Genomic DNA, 6,000 nt, shown 5'->3' with positions numbered 1-6,000 from the left:
AAAGCAGTGAGAGGTACAGATTCAGGGGAAGAGACATGATGGCCACTGACATTTGGGCGTCCCCACTGCTCCCCTTGGTGGGTGAGGGGCTGGGAGCAGACCAGGTGCAGCTTCTCAGGATGAACTGGACAAATAGCCCAGCTCCTCCCTGAGGCCCTGGGCCGCAGAAGGTCTCCCTGTAAAGACTGGAGGTGGCAGCAAGGAGCGGCACAGAGAGCTAGAGGCCTAGTGATTAGTAACGAGGAATCCTGAGTCAGACAGAGAACAGGCGAGCTGCGTGCTGGCCTCCCTAAAAGCTCTGTAAGACGCTGGGACCAGTCAGCACCCCTGGGGGACCCCTGACAGCATCACAGGAGGCTGGGGGCTGGTTCTCCCCTGGCGGGCAGCCTGGAGGTGGTGGCCGTGCCCAGGGACACCAGCAGAGGGCAGTGACGTTCAACAGATAGCCCGTTCAGGAGCACACGTGGGACAGCCTGGAATTCCCCAGAAATGCCCGGCTGGAGAAGGGCGGGGCTTTCCGGGGCAGCAGGTAGCCAGGGCGGGTCTCTGCGGTCTGAGCGCCCCCACAGCCCCAGTTGCACCCAGATTGGTTAGGGCTGGGAAGTGCAGGCCCCACATGCCTCAGAGGCCCAGACCCAGGCACCCAGCCCCAAGCTGGGTGCTGCCTCCGAATGTTCCACTGGCCTGGCACCACGGCACGACCACACTGAACTGGTCACCTTCACGCTCCCCCACCCCGGCCTGCCTGCTGTCCGTCCTGCTGGTCTCATCAGCCCTACCCGCTCACCCCATCACAAGCCCGGACCCCCCGCCTCCCCCTCGCCTCTCCCTGTGGGGCCAGGTGCTCTTGGAGGACACGCGGCCCGCACCCCGTCCGCATTGCTTCTTCCTGCCACGGACACATGGGCACGCCTTGTGCTCCCAGGTTCGCCGGTGGCTGGCCTGTGGAGACCTCCCCTTTCTCTTGAACTCCGCAGCCTTTCATTGGTTAATATTGCCGGATGCCTTAAAAAATACAGCTTTATGGGCTATCATTCACGGACCGTAAAGATCACCCTCGGAAAGTATACAACGCCGTGGTGTTGGTATTTGGGGAGATGGCCCGACCGTCGCCAGGCTTGCCTTCGAGCATGCCCCTCACCCCCAGCAGCAGCTGCCCAGGCGCCAGCACCTCCCAGCCCAGCACAGGCGCGGGGTGCCCTGCCGCCTCGGACTAACCCGAGCAGACGGGTGCTGTTTGTGCCTGGCTCCTGTCCCTTTGCATCAGGTTTCTGAGGTCCTGCCCTTAGCTGCCACCCAGGAGACACAGAGCCAAGCTCAGCGAGCCTGACCCTGCCCTCTTGCAGCGGCCCTCGGGGAGGGGACGGGAGGAGGCTGTGCAAGCGCTAAGGAATGTGCCGGGCGAGGGGTGAGGAGCAGGCCGGCCGGGAGAGCAGTGATGAGGCTGCAGAGGGAGGTGAGCGGGAAGCCAGATGAGGAGAGGCAGGAAGAGCACCCCAGGCAGAGGGAACAGCATGTGCGAAGGGCCTCGGGCAAGAGGAAAATGGAAGATGCCCGGTGCCTGCGACTCCGAGGAAAGAAACGTGGCCCAGTAGGGGATCCCCAAGAAGTTGGTGGGGCATGGAGTGCCTTGAAACCTTCTGTCAGCAGTTTTGCCTTTACTCAAAGAGCAATGGGGAGCCACTGAAAGTTTGAAACCAAGGAGAGAGGCCATCCCAGTTATGTGTGAAAGATCATGCTGCAGGCTGGGTGGAGAATGAGGGCGGCAGGGAGCCACGAGGGGACGCCGCAGAGCTGGTGGCGGGCCTGAGGGAGGAGGAGTGGGAAGATTTGCCACGGACCCTGGAGGCAGGTTGGAGGTAGGCGAGAGAGAGGAAGGGGGAATGGGGCTCCATTCTGAGGCGGCAGGATGGAGCTGCGGCAGCCAGGCCACGCCCAGGGCTGGGCACCCGCTCATCAGTATTCGGCACAGTTTGGAGCCAGAGCAGCCGGTGACTTTCAGGCCCCAGCCTCACGGCCTAACACCCCGGCCATGGACTTGCTCAGGCCGCTCAGCAGCAGCGTCCGCATCTGCCCATCATAGCGCCAGCCCAGCTCCTCCAGCGGCTGCCGCCTGGAGATTCCATGACCCCAGCAAACGGGTGCTGCGGTGAGGTCCTGCCCCGCTCCCACCCGTGCCTGAACTGAAATGCCTTCCAACCAGCGCGCCCGGTGCTGGCTTTAATTTCCAACTGATTTGTCCACCCAACTTATCACCAGGGCTCAGTTCAGGCAGGACTGGCCAGAAGCAGCCTGCAGACCAGCTCTGACTTCTGCGTGTAGGTGCCCCTGCGGTGATTGGCGATGCTCCCATACACCACAGTGCCCCCACCCCCACCCCGAAACTGACGGCTCTGCCTCACCACGGGGCAAACCAGCATCAGCATCCAAGCGACAAGCCCAGGACTGCCAGGCCCTTTGGATGCCACCGGCCCCTCCCCCCTCCCTCCCCTGGGGCCTGCTGCCCTTTGTCCCAAACTGCCCTGGGCTGGCCGTGACCCCAGAAGTCCCTGGGAAAGAAAGGTTTCACAAACCACGAGGTTCGGCATTAACCCGCAGGCGCAGGCTCTGGGAGGAGGGACGGTGCGTGGCCTGTGTGAATGGGTCTGACTGCACTGGGATCAGGGTCCCAGATCCTTATCTTCCTTTCACTCGGGACATAGAAAAACAGGATGCTAGGGTTTCTTGTTCCCAAGGATTTAACAAAACTTTTGCTAAAAAAGAAAATAGAAAAAGATGCCAGAAAGATTTTTTTTTTTCCCTTCCAAACGGAGGGTCATGGGGTCTGGAAGCAAATGTAAGAGGTCAAGGTCTTCCCTCTTGAACTTGCTCTGGCAAAAGTTCAATAAATCACATCCTCTGTTCCAATTCCAACCTTCCAGGAGGAGGCCAGCAGGCGGGCGGGCTCAGTCCATAGCCTTTCTCAGCATAAATCACAGCAGGTCATGGCAGCAGCAGTTATTAAAACACTACATTATTTCACTTCTCCATGTTTTTCTGCTTCCCCCTCTCTCTGAGCCAACTGAGAAATGCCTTCAGGTGGGGAGGAGAAAGGCCTAAACTAGTGGTCGGCAAACTCATTACTCAACAGAGCCAAATACCAACAGGACAACGATTGAAATTTCTTTTGAGAGCCTAATTTTTTAAACTTAAAATTCTTCTAACGCCACTTCTTCAAAATAGACTCGCCCAGGCCGTGGTATTTTGTGGAAGAGCCACACTCAAGGGGCCAAAGAGCCGCATGTGGCTCGAGAGCCGCAGTTTGCAGACCACGGGCCTAAACTATTAATCTAGTACTAAATGCCTTCAGGGACCCAGCAAGTCCAGGAATGGGGGGCAGGGCTGGGTGGGAGAGGCGATGGGGCGTGGCGGGGTTTGCGGCAAACTCAGGAAGGGGCAGCTGCTATCCCGCCCAGCCCATCTCTGCCGGGGAAGGGCAACTCCAGACACCAGCGTTCCTGGCCTTGCCCAGGACTCTCGTGACCCCCCAAATAGGCACAAGCATCCTGTGCCATCAGGTCGTGTGAGGACCAGTTGTCTTGGGACCCCTGGCATCTGATCAGCGATGACAACACCGTGCCCCAGCGGGGCAGAGTTCATAAGACTGACCAAAGCTCCATTTACCACCAGCCCAAAGGAATGGCGCTCTGAGTCTTAAATGAAATTTGCATTGAAGTAATCTTTTCCCTTCTTCTCTTTCCCGCTCACCTCCTCTCCTACTGTGGGAACCAAGCCGTTGATGGGTCCTCTGAGAAGGAAGACTGCTCCTCGAAGAGAGGAGAACCAGCGACAGTCCTCGGCTTTGGGGTGTCAAAGATCTCATCCTTCAAGGAAGGGAGGGGACCAGGGGGTGCAGCGCTGGGAGCAGGTCTGATGGGCGGGTGAACCTCCTAGAAAACTTGCCCTCCCGCCCCTCCCACCCCTGAGATGGGCACAGTTTCTCCACAAGGGGGAGGCAGGAGGAGGGGACAAGACCCCCATGAGACTATGGCTGCCCAGAGTGTCTACGCAGAGAGGACACAAGTCGGTCTCCCGGAGCCGCTGTGGCAAGAAGGAACAGCAGAGGGTCCTGGAGCCCAGCCAGGGGCCGCCTCAGGATGGCATGAGAGGAGCAGGGGGGGTCTCCAAGTGGTGTGGGAGCGGCTCAATGAGCCACTGTCCTAGAGAACAGGAAGACAGTGGCCACGCCCTGGCCGGTGGCTCAGTGGTTGGAGTCTTGGCCCACAGAAGGGTCGCAGGTTCAATTCTGGTCAAGAGCACATACCTGGGTTTTGGGTTCATTCCCCACCCCCTGTTGGGGCATGTGCGGGAGGCAACCAGTCGATGTGTCTCTCTCTCACTGATGTTTCTCTCTCTCCCCCACCCCCCTGCCCCTTCTACTTTCTCTGAAAAGCAATAGGAAAAAATATCCTCTGGAGAGGATTTTTTTAAAAAGGAAAGAAAGAGGCTGAAACCAAGATGGCGGCATAGGTAAGCACCTGTACTTGCTGCCTCTCACAACTACAACTAAATGGCAGAACAACTACCACCCAGAACCGCGGGAAAGCTGGCTGAGTGGAAGTTCCACAACTGGAGAGGTGAAGAAAGCGCATTGAGACGGGTAAGTGGTGTGGAGGCGCGGAATGTGCTGCACCTGGATGTGCTGCTTTTTAAACTGGGAGGGAGATACAAGCTCCCACTTGCTCTGAACTCCAGTTCTGGGTGAGACTCTGGGGGACCCAGACACATACAGGGAGAAACTGGACTGTCTGGCATCGGGACAGGAATGCGAGGGCAGCTTTCTCTCAGAGGTGCTCACAGTAATCATTGTTCCTGCACGGGGGCCGCGATGCGGGGAAACCAGGGACTTCTCCTATTCAGGGCTGACTGGCAGCCATTGCTGTTTGCTCTGCCCTGGTGATTCCCAGAGACCCCACCCCACCCAATTTACAACCCCACCGAAGCTGTGCACATCGGCTTTTGCATATGAATGGCCTGTCCTTTCTCCACCTAAAACCTGTCAAACTGCAGCTGGGTCAGAGAGCTCCAGAGCTTCCAAAAGAAGGCCCAAGGCCTGGCAGCAGCAGCCTGCCTTGCTTCACAGCTGGGCCTCCTCTGGACACTTCCAAACCCCAAACAAAGAGGAGGAATCTGCAGATCTCTCTGTAGCTCCTGCTGGGTGGCCCTAGACAGTGGCTGACCTTGCACCTCCTTGGAGATCCAAGAGCCAGTGTACCCAGTGGTCAGAGTGAGATTATATCAGATTACAACTCTTCACATCCATAAGAGACACACCCAGGGGCAGACTCAGTGAATACCAAGGCCCTACTGAAGCAAGTCCTGCACCATAAGGGTGTCTCCTGCACAACAGATCTTCCAGTGTAGACACAGCTGGTCATCACAGCCAATTGGCCTGGAGGTCAATTCCTCCCAGTGATACCAACAGCAATCAAGGGTTAACTACAACAAAACTGTGCAAACAGCCCACAAAGGGGTGCACCAAGAGCATCCACCTCAGATGACTGGGGAGGCTGAGACACTGCGCTCTATAGGACACCAACCACACAAGGCCACTCTATCAACTCGAGGAGACTTAGCAGCTACCCAGTACATAGAAACAAACACAGGCAAGCAGCCAAAATGCGGAGACAAAGAAACAAGTCACAAATGAAAGAAATGGATGAAAGCAAACTACTGGACATAGAGTTCAAAACCACGGTTATAAGGTTACTCAAGAATCTTCTAGAAACCTCCGAGAAATTTAGTGAGACCCTCAAGGATATGAAAAAGGACCAATCAGAAATTAAGCATATACTGACTGAAATAAAGAATAATATCCAGAGATCCAACAGCAGACTAGAGGATCCCAAGAATCAAGTCAAAGATTTGAAATATGGAGAAGCAAAAAACACCCAACTGGAAAAGCAAAAAGAAAAAAGAATCCAAAAGTATGAAGATAGTGTAAGGAGCCTCTGGGACAAC

This window comes from Cnephaeus nilssonii, assembly GCF_951640355.1.
Source record: "Cnephaeus nilssonii genome assembly, chromosome: 11".
Lineage (NCBI taxonomy): Eukaryota > Metazoa > Chordata > Mammalia > Chiroptera > Vespertilionidae > Cnephaeus > Cnephaeus nilssonii.
The sequence above is the reverse complement of the archived record's forward strand: the minus strand, read 5'-3'. Positions refer to the sequence as shown.